This window comes from Sinohyriopsis cumingii, chromosome 12 (genome assembly GCF_028554795.1).
Source record: "Sinohyriopsis cumingii isolate HCF-2022 chromosome 12, ASM2855479v2, whole genome shotgun sequence".
NCBI classification, from domain to species: domain Eukaryota; kingdom Metazoa; phylum Mollusca; class Bivalvia; order Unionida; family Unionidae; genus Sinohyriopsis; species Sinohyriopsis cumingii.
Window position 1 is genome coordinate 99,859,592 of NC_142972.1, and position 21,037 is coordinate 99,880,628.

Below are 21,037 nucleotides of genomic sequence, written 5' to 3' on the forward strand. Positions count from 1 at the left end.
TTATTTTCAACCAACATACATACCGCCACCTGACATATGGCTAAGACATTGCCTTATAGTTAGGCCATTTATAATAAAAATTTAAATTTCAAAACAAAAGTTTGACAAAAGTCAGGTAGATCATCATATTTTCCAAGGAAAAACAAACATTGTCCAGAACTCAAAAGTAAGTAGGATGCTATTTAATATTTATCATTATTTAATCTACAATCATAGACAAAAGTTAGCTATGTAATATGTTGGTAACAAATGTCCATTACTGTTAATATTTATTTACAACAGTTAAACAAACACATAACACTTTACAAAATATCTTTCAGAATCATATTAGCGTTGGAAGGCTCTCTGTTATCTGTAAAATGTTTAGAAGATATCATTTGCATGACTATTACTTTACAATAAGTTTTTGGTTCAAATCATAGAGGAATATAATTTGCTCCAATCGTAGAAATATAATTATTGATGAATGTATCCCTCCATTCTCTAAATCTTAACGTGACTACATATTTTTCATTTGCTTTGTTGGATTTGTAAACATTCGTTTGTGTATGTGTGTGTGTGTGTGTGGCTATGTGTGTGAAAATCTCAGTATCGTCTATGATGTAACATATTACACAATTCAACTTGAAATAAAGGTTGCCTTTGCCAAACAAAGCTATGATTGGAAACAAACTTGTAAAACTCTGCCTTTCTATTGATACATATTCTTGATATTGAGCATTAAAATTGTATATTCCTTCTTTTTTTCTGATATTAGAATTTCATTAAATCACCCATCCATTGAACAGAATGCGTGCTAGATGTCTGTTCATTACCATGTGTCATCAATCTTTGTGGGAGGTGAGCCAGGATGTGCGATGGGGGTAATGGTAGTCTGGTCTGGTGATGTGCGTTCTCTATATATAAAATTTGGATTGTAACCTGCAGCCATTGAAAGACACCATATAGGAAAATGTAATACCTGATGAGCAAATTACAAACTAGATGAACAGAATAGTATATTTAATGTCATCATGCTTCAACACACAATGAATGGCATCGTGAAAATAATTATAACGATAAATTCTTTACACTATTATCTGCAAACTAAAATTATTCAGACATTCATGAAAAGGAATGTTCTGGGAAAGACACCAAGTTGATGAGACTATTTTTGGATACAATTACGATTAATATACCATCTCGGAGCTGACTTGTCAGTAGTAAATGGGGTCACCCTAGCCTCAATGGGAATTAGCATTACAGAGACCCCTGGGTCACTCTAGCTTCAATGGAAATTTAACATGGAGAAAAATTGTGGGTCACTCTAGGCTCAAGGGGAATTTAACATGGGAAAAAGTCTTGGGTCACTCTAGCCTCAAGGGGAATTGAACATGGGAAAAAAGTCTTGGGTCACTCTAGCCTCAAGGGGAATTGAACATGGGATTTTTTTTTTTTTAAATTTTTTTAAAAAAGGGGTAGGCAATTGAAAGGCTATCTCTTTTCGAGAAATATGGCTGGCCCTGAAAAGGGCCTTTGGGTTTATGTTAATATTAATATTAACATAGATGGCATCTGTCACATCTTCTTCTTCTTCTTCTTAAACTCCTTCTAACTGCCGGTCCATACACAAGTACCCTCTTGAGACATCCTTGTCTTTCTATGTAAACTCTCCTCATCCATTGACTAGTATCTATCCTATCAACAACAGTCCACTTGGACCGGACATACATGAGCATGTCCGTCCTAAACATCATGGAAGACACAAGGGTGGATGACTCAACTGTGGTCCACATCTTGAAGCGACGAAAATAGGTGAATCAATGCAGTGAACTGCGCTTATTTATAGGTACAGGAAGGATTGAAACGGATTGAATTCATTCACCAATCCGAACACGCGTTACAAAATTCAGTCAGCTCGCATCCAATCCGAAGAGAGCAGTCTGTGACGTCACGTGGTCTATATAGATTCGTTAGCGCTTGTGTGCAGTCAATCTATGCGACAGTGATTCAACATGACGGAAACTCAGAAAACGATCCATTGGGGTGCACCAGCAGGGGAGACTGCCCAAGGGAACCCGGACTTACTTTCAGAAGAGGTACATTGGGATTTTGTGGATTTTCTTACCTCGCAAGAATTTGTTCCGGAACCTTCGTTACCTTCTTCATTACCGCAAGTGGAGAATTTTAGACAGAGACAGAAAGAAGAATTGGAGAAATTTATGCAACGACAAAAGGAAGCGGAACAAGCTTTTCTCCTACAGCAACAGCAACAGCAACAAGAAGAGGTAAGAAAAAAACAAGAAGAAGAAGAAGTAGCAGCAAAGAAACAAGAGGGTGAAAATCAAACGGCTACGGTACTGTTGGACATTTTACCGGAGTTAAGAAGTCTGAAACAAATGTATCAGACTTCTTTATCACGACCGAAGAGAATACGACCTTCCCGAGCTAAACACGCCAACCCTGTAGTTACGCCTATCGTACTACCCTTAGTGATTTCAACCCAATCATCAGAAGTAGGCCTCGGCCGTGGCAAAGGCTTGAGGCAGTTAAAGTTGATTGGTTAAACTCACCCCTACACCAAAATAAAAAAGGCCCTTTTCAGGGCCACCCACATTTCTCGAAAAGAGATAGCCTTTCAATTTGCCAATAACTCAAAAATCAACAAAAAAAAAAAAACCATTTTACCCTTATAGTACGTGTCTTTTTTGTATGAGTGCGTGAGTGTAGCTTCTTATTTTAAAATCAAAACTCAAAGACACTTACCTTATATCATTCATGTATTCTTTTATCCATTTTTTACAATCCAATTCACAATTCACCACAGAACACTTTAATTAAAAGTTCATTGACTTCTTCTTTCTCCTTGTTTAGTCTCTCTGTTTTTTGAATTTCTTCACCGTTTTTTCCTCATTTTCTTCCCTTCTTCTTTTCTTCTCCTGTTTCTTTGCTTCTTTTAAATAGAATTGTCTTCTTTCTTCCTCTTCTTCCTCTGAAGAATCCCTCTCTTCTTTCGAAGAATCCCTCTCTTCTTCCGAAGAATCCCTCTCTTCTTCTGAAGAATCCTTCTTTTCTTCTGACTCCTCTTGTTTCTTTTTTGGGCAATCTGGAGACCAATGTCCTTTTTCTTTACAATAATAACAGGTATCTTGACTTTTGTCTTTTATAGCCCCTGTTTTTTTTTTCTTTTTTGACGGTCTGGACACTCTGAAGACCAATGCCCTTTCTTCTGACAGATATAGCAAGTATCCTGACTTTTATCTCGAAAGGATGGAGAGTAGTCCGTCGGCTGGTCTGAAGAGAATTTTCTAATGACCCCTCACAAAGCTCTGACGAAACGTTCCATCTGGGTAGTCTCTTCCATCGTTGTGCTCGGCTTGAGAGTGAAATGGATAGTGAAAGAACAAGACACACACCCTTTTATATACGCTGGTCTGCCATGACTATAAATTAGTCTATGGTGTTTACACTTGAGTCATTTGACGTTTTGCACTCAAGATGAAACGATCCCATTCATTCGAGAAGAAAGAAGAAGAAAGTAAGAGGCAGAAACGTGATCTATCGCCTCGTACCAGAGCTGAAATCTTGGCACAAATTCATGCCAGTGATTTTGAAGAGGACATGAGTGAACCAGAATTTGAAACCTCTAAACCAAGTTCGTCACCCTTAGTCAACCCTGAAAAATACTATTCCATTCGAGAGACGGAAAAGCGCTCCTCTAGAAAATTTGGAACCACGGCTTACACCTACACGGTGAAGTTTAAAGATTTCAAGGCCGACGTACCATTGGAGAAAGCAGAAGGGTTCATCACTGGGGTGTGGGATTCTTTGCTCACCGCACTCAAGCGACAATGTCAACCCAAAGAAGACGATCGCTTGACACTATCCATAGATCACGACGGTTTGAAATCCCCTGTTTGGATCGAGTTTAGCAGACCCGCAGAACTAACCCCTTCCAAAGTCATGGACAAGATTCAACACGTACAACAATCTAATGACCAGTTTGACATCACCGATGGTAAAGCCACACTGAAAATGGCCCACGTCACCCTTCCTCAAGGGACTGGACGCAAAAAGATGTTATTGGTGGACGACCTTCGCAACACCAAAACAAGTCTCGTCCGAATTAACAACCCTCATGACCAGATGTGTTTAGCCCGAGCCATCGTGGTGGGACGAACCTATGCCAACAAGAACGACACGACAGAATGGAAAAGAGCCTGGAAAACTATTCGACAATCGGACCGAGCCAAACAACGAAACGAAGCAGAACTCCTGTTGCAACAAGCTGGTCTGTCCAAAGACACACCCTGTGGCATTCCTGAGATGCAGAAATTGCAAGATGCCCTAGCTCCACGCTACACCTTGAAAGTGCACCCTCAAGAAATGCGTGGGTCTCTGTTGTTTCGAGGCCAAGATTTTAAGGACGGAAAATACATTCACCTTTATCATCACGATGACCATTTCGATACCATTACCAGTATCACCGGATTCCTGGGATATGTTTATTATTGTGAGAAATGTGACTATGGTTATAACTATCGAGAGCAACACAAGCATTGTGGATGGAAATGCCCAGGATGTTTAGCCTCTCCACCCTGTCTGAGCGAAGAACCAGTGACTTGTTCAACTTGTTTGCGCACGTTTGTCAGTCCTACCTGTTACCAACAACATTTGAAAACACAAGGTTCACAGAAGAAATGTGCTTGTCAACTTGTGAGAATGTGCCCTACCTGTGGACAAGGCATACGTACCAATAGTACCAAGGCACACGTATGTCGAGGAAAGAAAAAATGTCACATTTGTCACCACATCGTGGACTTGGAACATCAATGTTACGTGCAAAAATACCAACCCCCACCAGAGAAAGAGGACGGTCACAAGAAGAAAGGCAATTTCATCTTTTTCGATTTCGAATGCATGCAAGAGACTGGCATTCACATTCCTAATTTCTGCGTGGCTCATCGAGCGTGCGAGAAGTGCATTCAAGAACCTATCTTCAGTCATTGCCCTCACTGCAGCAAGATTCCTGGAGGGCGTGAAAAAATCTTTCGAGGACCGAACACGTTAGCCGATTTTGCCCAATGGGTCTTAGACCCCATCGACAAGACGTGGAGCCAAGAGGACATCGAACGTTACGGAGATTGTCATCGTCAAGCCACGGTGATGGCTCACAATTTCTCCGGATACGATGGACAGTTTCTTTTGAGATACTATACGGAACAAGGCACCGAGCGTCCTAAAGTGACTTTGAACGGAGCCAAAATCATTTTCATGCAAGTGGGACAAGTACAGTTTAAAGATTCGATGAGGTACTTGGCCGTGCCTTTGAGCCGAATGCCTAAAACGTTTGGAATGACAGAAATGGCTAAAGGGTACTTTCCTCACTTTTTCAATACAGAAGCCAATCAACACGCCGTTCTACCCCATTTGCCTGAGGCTCACTATTACGACCCCGACAACATGCGTACCGAGCAACGAGAAGCTTTCTACGCTTGGTACCAGGCTCACGCCTCGGACCCTTTCGACTTTCAGGAAGAAATGCTAAAGTATTGTCGTTCCGACGTGGACATTTTACGACGTTCCTGTGGAAAATTTCGAGAACTGTTCATGGAACACGGAGGGGTCGATCCTTTGAAAGAAGCTTCCACCATTGCCAAAGCGTGTTCCTTAGTGTATCGACAACGATTCATGCCTGAAAAGACCGTGGCTGTCATCAGACCTCAAACCACCCACTGTGTCAAGCGTCAATACTCGGTCAAAGCCCTACGTTGGTTACATTACTTGTGCGACAAGGAAGACAAGTAGATTCAGCATGCCCGCAACGGAGGAGGCGAAAAGACCATCGGAACGTATTCGGTCGATGGCTGGGACTTAGAAAACCCCAAGATCGTGTACGAGTTTAACGGTTGCTTATTTCACGGATGTCCCGTCTGCTACCCTGACCGTGCCACTAAAAATCAGTTTTTACAACGAACCATGGAAGACTTGTACCAGGACACTTGTCAGCGGCGCCTAAAGTTAGAACAGCAAGGATACCAAGTGGTGGAAATGTGGGAACACGAATACGATCACCGTATGAAAACCGATCCCGAGTTTAAACGCCTCGTGGAAAGTTACCAGTTCATGGACCCACTGAACCCTAGAGATAGTTTGTACGGAGGAAGGACCAATGCCACCTGTTTGCTGTACCAAGCCGACGAAGAGAAAGGATAAGAAATCAAATACTTGGACGTGTGTTCGCTGTATCCCTACGTGTGCAAATATTGTCGCTTTCCTGTAGGGCACCCGCAATTGCTGACGGAACACATCGACCTGAAAAACATTCGACAATACGAAGGCTTGATCAAGTGCAAAGTTTTGCCTCCCACGAATCTATACCATCCCGTCTTACCTCACCATTGTCAAGGCAAACTGATGTTTCCCTTGTGCCGTACTTGTGTCGAAACTTGCAACCAAGATCAGCCTTGTCATCACAGCCAGGAAGAACGGGCCTTGACGGGAACCTGGGTCAGCGTAGAATTGTTCAAAGCTCTGGACATGGGATACCAACTGTTAGAAGTGTACGAAATTTGCCACTTTCCCAAGATACAACAGTACCACAAGGGTGACCCTACTCAGAAAGGCATTTTCGCCGACTACGTGGATGCCTTTTTGAAACTGAAGCAAGAAGCCAGCGGCTATCCTTCCTGGTGTCACACTCCCGAAGACCAAATTCAATTCAAAGAGAAATACTATGCACAAGAAGGCATCTCTTTAGACCACATCGAGAAAAACGAAGGCAGGCGATCGTTTGCCAAAGTGATGTTAAATTGCTTGTGGGGTAAAATGGCACAACGACCGTGTTTACCCATGACGGAATATTTGACAGAACCTTCCCGCTACTTCCAGATGATTCACGACAAAACCAAATACATGAAACACGTGGACGTCGTTCGAGAGGATTTGATCTTGGTCAATTACGAAGAAGATCTGGACTTTGTACAAGACGACCCTTTTGGAAATGTCATCATTGCGGCTTACGTGACAGCCCATGCTCGCTTAAAATTGTACGAAGCTTTAGAACTGTTAGGGGAACGCGTCCTGTACTTTGACACGGACAGTTGCATTTACATCCATCACCCGATTCAACATCACCCTGACATCGAAGGAGACCGTTTAGGAGCCTGGAGAGACGAGCATCCCGACGACAACATTCTAAGTTTCGTCAGTGGCGGCCCCAAAAATTACGGCTACGAATACCGGGACAAACAAGGAGAAGTGCACACGACGTGCAAAGTGAAAGGACTGACTCTGAATCATCGTACCAGTCGAGTGGTCAACTTTGGGGTATTGAAAGAAGCCTTGCAATCGGGAGAGGATGGAAACTTTAAAGTGACCACCTATCAACCGAACAAGATTGTACGTTTATCCACTCACCACATCGTCAGTCGACCCTTGGAAAAAGTCTATCAAAGTGTATACCAGAAGCGAGTGCGACTTCCCAATCACTTTACGTTGCCGTACGGTCACGTCGGTATTGGTCTGTATATAAAAAGGAACCCTAGGCAAGATCGATAGTTCATTGTTCATTGAAGTAACTTACCATGTCGTTGACGAAGAAGAAACCAGATTGGTTTGGCTTGGACCCAAGAGGTGGCCCAGTATGCACGAGAGTTATTCAAGGAAAAAAGTTACTTTTCAACCCGTGTTAGTGACGGTGCCAGAAGAACCCGTCACCCAGGACGGGACTGTCGTGGACAGGCCTGAAAGACCCTTTCGGGAGGACACTTGTGTGACCTTACCCCCTACTATAGAACTGGTTAGAACTTTACCCAAAACATGTTGTACAGACACTTGTGTTTATTCCACGTTCATGGTTATCATGTGCCTTTTATTCTTGTACTTAAGCCTTTGGCTTTTATCTATTTTTGTCTTTCGTATTCATGTTTGAAAAAAAACATTCAATAAACGTGTTCTGAAAAAGTATATAAACTCTTGTCTTGTTTGTTTTTCGTGTCACAAGTGACATTTCTCACACAATGGCTACCTCTGCTGTCTCTGCTCCCTCTTCCTCTACTGTCAAAGTCATCGACGAACACGTAGATCGTGCCAGTTGGGAGGCTTTGTATCTTCGCCATCCCTTTAACATGTTCATTGCTGGACCTAGCGGTTCAGGCAAAACCGAATTCGTCAAACGTTTGATCGAACATAAACATCATTTGATCGATCGGCCACCTCAACGGATCGTGTGGTGTTACAAAGAGTGGCAATCGGCGTACAGCCTCTTGCGAGAAAGTCAAGGCGATTCCATCGTGTTTGTGGAAGGCATTCCTAAAGAAGACGACGGCATCGTCTATGACTCCCGTCAAACCCATTTGGTCATTTTCGACGACATGTTAGGAGAAGACGAAGAAGAAATTAAACTGTGGTTCACGCGCAAAGGGCATCACCGTAATGCTAGTGTCGTTTACATCACCCAAAATTTGTTTCAACAAAGTAAAGCCCATCGCACCATCAGTCTCAATGCGCATTACGTGGTCTTGTTTAAAAGCCCTCGAGATAAATCGCAAGTGCAAGTCTTAGCCAAACAGTTAGGAACGCCTTGGCTGACTCAGGCGTACGACGATGCCACTCAAACGCCACACGCCTATTTACTCGTCGATTTGAAACCTACGACCCCCGAGGATTTGCGATTTCGTACCCACTTGTTTCACCACTGGTGCCAAGACGGAGGGCCTGTCCTGTACACGTCTCCGTCCTCGACTTCATTTCACTCCCCATCAAAAAATCTATAAAAACCTCAGACCCTTTTTCGTCTGTCTCACTCTCAGCGCGAACATGACGTCCCTTCCGTCGCATCTTCCCGTCAAATTGATTCGTGCCTTGTATGGCATCAGTCGAGAAAAAAATCCACAAACACGAGCTCGTGTCTTAGAAGCTAGTCTCAAAGAAGTCTTACGATGGTTCACGGTGATGGCACGTCAATTACTCCAAGGAATCATTCAGATTCCTCATCAAACCAAACGCTTTTTCGATCGAAACAAAGTCGCTTTGGTCCAACTGGCCGATCCCCGCATCGACACTCAAACCAAAAAACAAATCATTTTGAAACCTAGAGCGGTACTCTAGGAGGGGTCATCATTCGCTCACTTTTAAGATGGGATCCTAATGCCCCCAAAGTTATCCCCAAGACAAAAGTCCAACAAAGCCCCAAGAAGAAAAAGACAAGGTCCCCAAGGAGAACTTCTCCAGTGGCAGGACCCTCCTCTGACCAGACACCGCCACCCCGGAAAACGAAAGAAGCAACCAGAAAAAGAAACAGAGAAAAAGTCCCCAGAAAAAGAAAAGTCCACAGAAAACTAGTCGCAAGAGAGGCACTTCGGCCAGGACGCAACCTTACACTCGCAAACCACGACCTGCCACGGCGGTGACTGCGTCTCCGGCAGCCTCACGTTTGTCCACTTCTCCGTTAATGACACCCAGAACTGAAGAGTACTTGGAGACGTTGATCACACCAAGAACTTCTCCGTTGATGACCCCCAAAAGAACTTCCCCAGTGGCAGGACCTTCCAATTTAGTGGCAGTGGCTGCTGCTCACAAAGTACCTTCTCCCAAAATCAAAGTTCAAGAAAGATCGGGCATGTTACAAAGTTTACTGGATTTGTCCAAGCAAGAACTGGCTCGATTTAGCCCGTTACGTACCCCTGCACGATGTGTCATGCCTGTCCTCAAACTAATACGACGTAAAGACAATCAGTGGCGACGCGTTCCAGTATAAAAAAGGCCTGTGACCAAGTCGGGTATCAGTGTTTTTTGGTGCTCCTGAAGACTCAAAGATGTCACCCTCCAGAAAACCCCAAAGAAAGAAAAGGAAAGGACTGCCACAACGTTTAGCCAAACATGGGGACATGTTATCTGTCCTGTCCAAAGCTTCTCCACCCCTACGAAAAAAACTCATTCAAACAGCCTCCAAAGAGGTCATCGATACCGTGTGCGAATGTTGTTTGAACGTTTTGAAAGGCACGATCCCTTTGTCCAAACACCAGAAACAATGCTTAGGCAAACATCGTCACGTTCTTCGCCAAATGGTTCAAAAGAAAATTCCCATTCGTCAATAAAAGAAGATGTTAGTGCAACGTGGAGGTATTTTACCTCTCTTGTTAGGCCACATACTGAAAGCAGTCTTGGGAACCATGTTGGGAGGACTGGTGGGAGCAAGATAAAAAGGCCTCGGAAGTTCCAAGATCTCAGAATCGACCACTGACAACCCCATGGAAGGACGAAAACTAGCTTTAGTGCCTTACAAACGATGGATGGAATACCATCGGTGGCAAGAACAACACACCCCGCATTTACCTCCCAATCCCAATTTGAGCGAGATGTCCCAGTTACAACACGAATTGCAGTCCTTGATGGATCGCCAAGATTTGTCCGAAACAGAAAAATCGCAAAAGTACGGTCAACTCTTGCAACGACTGCAACTCTTTCACCAGAAAGCTTTAGACGAAACAGCTCTACCCACTCTGAAAGATTTTAAGACCTTGATGAAAAGTCCAGCACCATCACCAGTACCAGTACCAGTACCAGTGACCAAGACAGAAAAAGGAAAAGAAGAAGAAGAAGAAGGGTTTCAAACTCCACCAGAAAAAGTACGCAAGTTAACAACACCACCTACCTCCAGAATTGGATGGATTAAAAAGATGATGGCCACCCTTTCTTCCTCACAAGAGAAAAAGAAAGTGAAGACAGAAGTGAAGACAGAAGTGAAACAAGAACCGATATCCCCCGCTCAGACATCCTCCTCCTCTTCAACACCTATTGCCGGTGGCACACGCAAAGCATTGCAATCCAAGAAAATACCCCAAGAGAAAAAGAGTAGCATCCTCCAAGAGTGGGTGCCTTATTAACACACCAACCAACACAAAAAAATGGAAAAAGTCTTAGCCAGCATTTACTACGATCCCTCCCATCCTGCAGGTTACGCAGGAGTTCAAATATTGTATCGTGCTGCCAAAACGCGACTGAAAAGTCTCCGTTTACCTCAAGTGCAACGATGGTTACAAGAACAAGCTACCTACACTTTACACAAACCCATTCAACGCAAGTTTGCCAGAAGTCGCACCCGAGTGGAAGGCATCGTTCATCAATGGCAAGCCGATTTAGCCGATGTCTCTCATTTGGCCAGCAACAATCGTGGCTACAAATATTTGTTTTGTGTCATCGACGTTTTTTCCAAATTTGCTTGGGTCGTACCCTTGACTTCCAAATCGAGCAGCGAGTTAGTGCGAGCCCTGCAACGGGTGTTGAAGCAAAGCGGTCGTCACCCTCTTCGATGGCAAACGGACAAAGGTACCGAATTTCTGAACCAAGCTTTCCAAAAAGAATTAAAGAAACGTGACATTCATTTTTTTTACCACCGAGAATCCCGAAACCAAAGCCAGCATCGTGGAACGTTTTCAACGCACTTTGAAAGAACGCATGTGGAAATATTTTACGCATCACCACACTCTGAAGTACATCGACATCTTACCGCACCTGGTGCAAGCGTACAACCAATCTTACCATCAAAGCATTGGACGTTCCCCGCAAGACGTGACTCCCGACAACGAAGTGTTGGTGTTTGAGCGCCTGTTTGGTACGTCCCCGACGAGGGCTGTCCCCAAGAAAAGTGGAGACTTGGCCGTAGGAGATTGGGTGCGCATTGGCAAAACCAAACGCACTTTCGACAAAGGTTACTTACCTAACTGGACGACCGAATTGTTTTGCGTCACTGGACGAGTGCATGGCCGTCATCCTGCCGTCTATAAATTGGAAGACATGAACGGAGAAGTGCTCAAAGGAACGTTTTATTTGCCCGAGTTACAACGTGTCACCAAAAAAGAAGACGACGTGTACGACATCGAAAGTATTCTCGAACGCAGAACCCGTAAAGTGGGCAAACGACGTGTCAAAGAAGTCAAAGTACGTTGGAAAGGATATCCACCCAGTTTTGATTCTTGGATCGACGCTTCGCAAGTCATCGACTATAAAAAGAAGTGACCATCATGCCTTTTCACACAGACGCAGCTACGTCGACCACTCCTCCTTCCCCTAGTTCTTCTGTGCAAGATTTACAAAAACAACCCTTGTGGGTGTGGTGTGGAGAACGTGTGCCTAAAACGCAAATCGTCTTTTTCTGCCAAATCTTCGTGGTGTATTGTGTCATCGGGGCAGCCATCGCCAATTTGAGTTTGCAACAAGGAGACAAACAATTGTGGACCATTTTATTGAGCAGTTGCATCGGTTACCTGCTTCCTAATCCCTCCCTGAAATTCACCTCGAACGGGAACCACGGGAACCTTGTGTCCAGTGCCAGTGCCAGTCACCACTCCAACCACAACCAGAACCCCATTTTGGGCGGAGACACGCCTCTGACGTCCACTAACCCCTCGGACAGCCACAGAACTCTGGAATTATGAGTCACCAAAACCAATTTTACTTAACCTTACCCAGTGACAGTTCCATGGAGGTGTTTCCCAAGAACACGTTGTGCTGTTACACGGCCAAATTACCTCAAGCCATCCAGTTAGATCACGAAGCCCATTGGGAAGTGGCTTTAGTAGAAATGATTCACCCGACCCAAGTCCTCAATGTCCTTCCCAATCAAAATTTTTTTGATGTGGAAGTTCATGACGAACAAATGCAACAGTGGATGGATAGCAATGTCAAATATGACAAGAAAACCCGTACACAAAAGTACACCACCTATCACTTGTTCATTCCCCCAGGCTATTATTTTAGTGGTCAACATTTAGTCAGCGCCATAGCCTCCAGGTTTAATGTCGTGTTTCTGAAAGCTTTGGAGCATGTCAACAAAAGTGTCACCATGGAGTACCACAAAGCAGCTCGTCGCTTCTTGATGAAACTTGAACGAAGTAAAATCGTGTCCATTTTATTTTGTCTTGAATTGTTTGACATGTTGGGCGGAGACATGGACATGAGAAAGACCATGCTCAAGAAAAACGAATTACCCATCGTTTACGACAACGAGTCTTTTAGCAAGTTATTTCGTGCCCCGGTAGAACTGAACCAAGGACTGAATTTGATGTTCGTGTATTCCGATGTGGTGGAGTACAACGTGGTGGGACACACCTCCGTACCGTTACTGCGTGTCATTCCTTTCAAAGTAGATTCTGTCACGAACGCTGACGAGGAAGGTGGAAACACTTACCACGTCCACCGCGAATTTGTCCATCCTCACTATTTGCCTGTCAGCAAGTCGTATTTGGACACGGCCAACATTGCTATAAAAGGAGATCTGGGACAAAATATTCCATTCACCAAAGGAAAAGTCACGGTAAAACTCCATTTTCGAAAACGGTTCTCTCACGACTCGTAAGTAAGTCATGTATCCAGTGTACCGAGGGGTTGCTCGACAGCGAGGACACGGCTTAGGAGACATGTTAAAATCCGCCTTTCGTTCGGTGGCCCCAGTGTTGAAACCGATGGTGACACGCGGATTGCACGCCTTGAAAGATGCGGCACTGACGCAAGGCAAAGAATTTCTCCAAAATGTCATCATCGACAAACAAAACCCTAAAGAAGCCTTCATGAGGGCAGGCAAAAATGTCTTGCTGCAAACGGGCAAAGACATTTTGGGTCACCGAGAGACACCTATAAATGCCCTGCACGCTACCGAGTCAGGCATTCAGCAAGGACAAGGCAGAAAGAGACGACGAAGAAAACACCCTTTCACCAGACTTCAAGCGAGAAAGGCCAAGAAAAGAAGAACCGTTCGAGACTTAGACGTTTTCGATTATTGAGAAAAGAGACAAAAAAAATGATGCACCGAGAATCTTGCGCTTGTTCCAAGACGGAACTGGACCTGTTTGCCATGCCCCCCACGATGATGACGATGCAAGAATCCCAATGGGTGGAATTTCACCCCGTCTCCTCACTGACTGATTCCGCTCCCATCGAGTTTGAAATCAAAGGACAGCCCGAAGATTATATCGATCTGAATAGCAGTTACTTGTACCTGAAAGTCAAAATTCTAGATAAGACTGGAGGTCCTATAGACGATGAAGCAGTAACTCCCGTCAACAATTTCATGCATTCCTTGTTCAGTGGAGTGGACTTGTACTTGAATAACAAACTGGTCAGTAGCAGCATGGATACTTACCCTTATCGTGCCTACCTGGAAAATCTCTTGACGTACGGAATAGATGCCAAGAACACTCATCTCAATGCATGTGTGGTATGGGAAGCTGACGAACCTACCAAGTTTGAAATATTGGAAACTGATGAAAAGAAAGACAACAATGATGGATTTGTAGAACGAAGAAAGAGAATCACGGGAGTCGACACAAGTTTAGAACTGATGGATCGTTTGCATTTGGACATGTGGTTGCAAGAAAAGTATTTGCTGAACGGGGTGGATGTCCGCCTGAGACTGAATCGTAGCAGTGCCGCTTTCCATTTGATGGCTGATAGTGACGGTTACAAAACCAAAATCCAAGAAGCCAGACTCTACGTACGCCGTGTGGAAGTGTTACCTAAAGTGGGAAACGACATCAGTCAGACGTTGAGCAGAACGACCGCCAAGTATCCCATACGACGCGTGGAAGTGATCGAAGATCATCTGTTCCAAGGACAGTTACCCAAACGTTTGATCGTTGGTATCGTCGAGAATACAGCCTTCAACGGAGCTGCCGAAAAAAATCCTTTCTACTTTCAACACTTTGGCGTGTCCAAAATCGAAGTCAGTCGCGATGGCAAAACCTTGTGTACCCGACCGTTTGAACCTGACTTTGCCAAGAAGAATTACTTGAGATCGTACTTGTCCTTGTACGAAGCCACTGGACAGTTAGGAACCAATACCAGACACGGTATTACGTACGAGGATTATGCAGGAGGCTATGCTTTGTGGGCTTTCGATTTCACTCCTGACCAAGGCAGTGACGAGGGACATTTCCACCCTATAAAATCCGGCCAGATTCGTGTGGAAATTCAGTTTAAAGACCGAGACCCTGATGAAACGGTGAACGTCATCCTGTATGCAGAATTCGATAATACGATAGAAATCAACAGTTTTAGAGAAGTCATCCTAGATTACTAGAAACCATGGAAGACTGTTATCCCTCTTTACCTAGTGGAGAAACTTTTATTGTTGGATTATTGTTAAAAAATGTTAGAGTTGTTGTTGTTTAGTGTTAAGTGATTTTTGAATAAAAAATGTTGTGTTTTGAAAAAATTGTTTGATGTTATACTGTTGGATTATTGTTAAAAATGTTAGAGTTGTTGTTTAGTGTTAAGTGATTTTTGAATAAAAAATGTTGTGTTTTGAAAAAAATGCCTTTGTCTTTTGTTTAGCTATAAGAATGTTGGATTGATGCTCTTTCATTTCTTACTATCCCTCTCATGACACTCACTAAACGTTGCGACTCAAAAACCGTGTGGGGGATGTTTTCATTCACGTCCGCGCTTTGACTTTAAGAACCGGGTTGTTTCCAGTCTAACCATCCATTGTCGACTCATCCTCCTACGAAGATGTGCTCCAAACTAGCTAAGCTCAACGAAGCCTACGTGAATTTGCATAGGGTCAGACACAGTCTGATACCGAAGCCAGAAGAAATAGAGAATGTGAGAATGTTAAAAATCACTGAAGACCTAATAGAAGAGCTCTTCAGAGAAGAAATGAACAGGGAAAAAGAAGAATGGACAGAGAAGTACAGACTTCAGAGACAGCAGCAACAGCAACAACAACAACAACAACAGCAGCAGCAGCAACCTGAAGCTGACAGAGGCTTTGTCGATTGTCGTATCGACACCAAAGAGTTCTTCTCTTTCCGAAGAAGCAGACCTATCGCCAGAATGTCTATCCTCAGAGGACATCGCATTCTTAGAAACTAAAAAAAAATACCATAGCAAAGAAAAAATACAGCCCTTTTCAGGGCTACCCCAATACTCTAGAAAAGAAATAACGATCGATTTGCCAATGTGTGTAGGTAGAGTAGTGTGAAAATAAACACTAACTCTTTTTTTTAAAAAATGTGAGGGTATGTGTTTGTGTGTTTGTGTTTGTAAGTGGTTAAGTAAGTTGGTATGGATAGTAGATTAAAATGATGTCTTTTTTTTTGGTGTTTGAGGTGTAGATTAGGAGTTAGATTGGATTGCTTTGCGTATGTGGATAGTCTATTGAAGTGATTTATAAAAAAATTTTAAAATAGTGATGGATAGCATAAAAAAGTGAGTGAGTGTTTCTTTTAGGTCCGCGCGTTGTTGTTTTTTTTGGTTATGATCTAGGTAAGATCAATTTTATGTTTTTTAGGGGGATGTTTTCCATCACGTCCGCGCTTTCACTATAAATTGAAACTCGCTGGGCAGTCTAGCTACCCTTGTTGATTGATCAACACAAGAATGAATAGCAGAATAAGCAAACTTCTTGAACTCCAGATACATCTGGAATATGTCAGGCGCCTGTTAAATGAACTGGCCGCGGAGGCTATAGTAGAAGAGGAAAGAATGAAGAACGAAGAGGAGGAGAGAAGACAGAGGGAAGAGGAGGAAAAGAAACTAGAAGAGAGGATGTCGTACAATATTCCCGAGACAGAGGATTGGGGTGTTGAAGCGAATCATCCTCCATCTGCGCTCCCCAGAAGAAAGGTGAAAGGAGACTGGGGAAGAAGATGCGTGTGTGGCGCTAGGCCAGGAAGGTGCAACCATTAGATAGGTGCATCTGGAGTTCAAAAAAAAACAGCCCTTTTAAGGGCTACCCAATACTCTAGAAAAGAAATAACTATCGATTTGCCAATGTGTGTGTGTAGGTAGAGTAGTGTGATTATAAACAATAACTCTTTTTTCATAGTGCGAGGGTATGTGTTTGTGTGTTTGTGTTTGTAAATGTTCAAGGAAGTTTGTGTGAATAGTAGATTATGGGTTTCTTAGCGTATGTGTTTGTGTGTTTGTGTTTGTAAGAGCTCACGTACGATTGTGTGGATAGTAGATTATGTATTTGTTTATTGTTTCTTAGCGTATGTGGAGAGTATAGTTTGGGTTTTATTATATGAAATAAGAAAGTAGGGGATGTTTTCCTTCACGTCCGCGCGTTGTTCGGTCATGATCTAGGTAAGATCAATTTTGTTTTAGGGGGATGTTTTCCTTCACGTCCGCACTTTCAGTATAAGAACCCACAACGTTCGTCGTTGGAACCATTCTACGGAATAAAGGAAAGAAAATGGTAGCTGTAACAGAATTGTTTAACCAGTTAAAGGACATTTGGTATTGGATGGTGGATGGAGCTTATGCAGTGGAAAGGATTGAACGTGAGTGGAAGTACGAAGTAACCAGGGATTTTGTAAGAAGGCAAGTGACAAACCTAAAATCAGCCATGGATCTGGTGGCAGAGATGATAGAAGAAGAAGTAAAAAGACTAAGAGGCTTTATAGATCCAGAGTATGTAAAAATTGGCCACTTGAAAGAAGCCATGGATAATGTGCTAGAAGTAAGGTGTTTTTTGGAAGAAGTAATGGAATGGACAGAGTGGTCCTTTGTCAAAAAAGGCCTGGACCAGATTAAGAAATCGGAACAACTTATGAGAAAAGTGATGGAGGAAGAGGTCATGAAGATCAAAGACAAGTGGAGTAAAGAAAGAAAGGAGAAAGAAAACTTAAAGAAAAAAGACGCATTTGAAAAACTCAACAGCAATTGGATAAAGATACAAGAGAAGTTCAGGGCTATGGGGCACCCAGACTGGTTACCAGAAAAAGAAAAGAGGAAGAACAAAGGAATTTTGGGAAAGATTAGGGGGTGGATGAGGAAATGGAGGAAATAAAAGAAGAAGCAGAAGAAACCCAAAGGCCCTTTTCAGGGCCAGCCATATTTCTCGAAAAGAGAATGACTTTTCAATTGTCTACCCCTTTTTTAAATTTAAATTTAAATTTAAATTTTAAAAAAATTTAAAAAAAAAATAAAATCCCATGTTCAATTCCCCTTGAGGCTAGAGTGACCCAAGACTTTTTTCCCATGTTCAATTCCCCTTGAGGCTAGAGTGACCCAAGACTTTTTCCCATGTTAAATTCCCCTTGAGCCTAGAGTTACCCACAATTTTTCTCCATGTTAAATTTCCATTGAGGCTAGAGTGACCCAGGGGTCTCTGTAATGCTAATTCCCATTGAGGCTAGGGTGACCCCATTTACTACTCTTGTCAACAAGCTATGTAGGGTACTGTGATTTCAGAATACAATCAAATAAAGTTCAGATATTACATAGCATCTTCAAAAGACACGTACAGTGGTGTTTCGTGGGTTGAAACACTTGGCAGTTTATAAAAGTGTCCGAATTACCCGCAAGACAATAATACATTTTACGAATGAGATTTATAACTCATATTATATATTATCAGTTTTTATTATTAATATTACTAATGGAAATTACAAGGGAAAAAATCTGTATTCCCATGCTAGTCCCACGTTTCACAATTTCTTAGATAATTATACCTGTCTGGATGTACGTCTAGAATATACCCTTTGATTAGTGTTGTGTTAATAATAAAAATAATAACATTTTAAATAACAATACAAAAAATCGTTATCAATTCAAGTATTGTCACTTACCACTCCTGTGCCCGCTCTCCTCTGCTTATGGTGACTATATGTTGTACCTGCAAAATGAATTACTTTTATATACCCCATACGCATACGTAATTCTGTGCAAATACTGACCTAAATAATTGCAAGCACTAACAAGCAATATCAATTCATCTATTGGCCTTTGTTGTCACGTGTCGTCTGAGACATTTTCTTTCCAGTGTAATCGTCATTGACGGCTAACTTTCTCACTTGGTAACATAATATGTTGAAATAACCACTCATCTAAAACAGAAATGTGTTTCTGATTAGATCCATAAATGTTGGCTACAGAGTAACATTGATTAATCCTATAGGTGAGAACTTGATAGATATTCCCTTTAATAACCTTCTAATATTTTGATTAAAGTCTTAGGAATCCCGTGTCATTGTTAACCTAGATGATACATAATTGTCCACATGCCCGTTTATCAGCTAGGCACGAATGTCTATGCCATCGACTTTAATGCATTATTTTTGTTGATATGCTTACATGCAGGCCAAGCTATGGGCGTCGTTACCCGCGGACTCTTGTTCGAACCTCCCTAGAGAAAGAAAATTCTCGAATCTGCAATATATAGGTTATCTAGCCTGGTTGTCAAGTAATTACACCAAAAACCTCAGCGAGCTGAGATCAAATTTGTTTTCAACATTACACGGGACTATTTTCTCATGGGTTGTTCTTCCCTTGTGTAAGAATATCACTGGTCAACAGTGAAATCATTACTGACTTGAAAAGGCCCTAATCTGTAGTATTTTGGTGTGCCGAACACGAATATAACCTTGAAAAATTTGTATTGGCTCTCGTTTTGAAGATATTCATATACCTCATTTTCTATGTTTCACTGTGTAAATTTCTCCAGTAGGACTGCAGCAACATCCGGAATAATGATGTAACATTGCATAATACCATCATGCTCACATCATCCACAGTTGGTTGCATCATTTTCTGATGCAATGCAATACTAATGCCATGCGGCTGCTGAAGTAAGTTGACGTCAGCAGTGTACTATACATGTGTAGGCCTATTATACTAATGCCAGGCGGCTGCTGAAGCTGACGTAAGCAGTGTACTATATAAAGCCCAATCAGATAGGTTCAGCATTTAAAATATTTTAGACGTTGTGCGAGACAGTTCAAGCTACTGTTACATAAAACTTATTATTTTATCCATTTACGTACAATAAAGAACAGTAACGCCTCGATAGTGTGTTAATACCGCGGACAATTTTTGCTATATTTGTGGGGAAGTGACATTTGCCAACCAGAAGAAAAGTATCAATTCTCAAGTGAAGAAGGCATATCATCTTTACTTCGGATGCAAGGTTGGTGACCAAGACAAGCCTTGGGCTCCGCATATATGCTGTGCTACATGTACAACACAGCTTTCACAGTGGTTGAATTGCAAAAGGTCATCAATGCCGTTTGCAGTCCCAATGGTGTGGAGAGAGCCAAGCAACCACCTAAATGACTGTTACTTCTGCTTGGTTCCTCCTCTTTCCGGCGGAATAACGAAGCGAAAGAAGTCGAGAATAGTCTACCCAAACATTCCGTCTGCATTGAGACCAGTTCCACATGGTGAGGGACTTCCTATTCCAGAACCTCCAGCAGAATATTCTCTTGATTCATCTGACGAAGACAAAGGTGAGTCGACCTGTTCTTCTCCTGGTCCATCAGCATGCAGTGATCCAGATTTTCACTGTGGTGCATCATCAACCCCACACAGAATAACACAGGAAGAACTAAATGACCTGATTCGTGATTTGGACTTATCAAAGAACAAGGCAGAATTGCTAGGATCAAGACTCCAACAATGGAATCTTCTAGAAGAAGATGTCACAATTACTGCATATCGAAAGCGCCACCAGCAATTGGAGCCTTTCTTCAGAAAGGAAAGTAATCTGATATTCTGTTCCGATATTGAGGGCCTCATGAATGCTTTAAAAATCACTCATGACCCACAATAATGGAGACTATTTGTGGACTCTTCGAAACTGAGTCTCAAGGCTGTGCTTTTGCACAATGGAAACATTCTTCCATCTATCCCAGTAGCGTATGCTGTCCACATGAAAGAGACATACGATAACTTAAGGCAGCTACTGAATTCCATTGAGTATAACAAGTACAGCTGGCACCTCTGTGGTGATTTGAAGGTAGTTGCCCTTTTAATGGGACTGCAGCAAGGATATACAAAATACATGTGTTTCTTATGCGAGTGGGATAGCCGAGCAAGGGAAATGCACTACATGAGAAAGGAATGGACTCACAGGCAGAATGTAGCCATTGGAGAGAAGAATATCCAACACCCAGCTCTGGTTGAGGCTCAGAAAATCTTGCTACCACCCCTTCACATCAAACTAGGTTTGATGAAGAACTTCGTGAAAGCCATTGACCGGACTTTGCCAGCATTCCGATACCTGCATGAAAAATTCCCTCGACTCAGCGAAGCAAAGATTAAAGAGGGAGTTTTT

General features: G+C 42.7%; 1 protein-coding gene across 1 annotated transcript in view; it reads right to left on the bottom strand.

Moving 5' to 3' along the window:
* The window catches only part of LOC149787081 (toll-like receptor 4), a 31,307-nt gene extending 12,706 nt beyond the window's left edge, over positions 1 to 18,601 (bottom strand). The window contains exon 1 of the mRNA XM_089977605.1: positions 18,555 to 18,601. The gene's annotated coding sequence lies outside the window, so the exon portion shown is untranslated. The remainder of the gene's footprint in view (positions 1 to 18,554) is intronic.
* Positions 18,602 to 21,037: the final 2,436 nt, after the last annotated feature.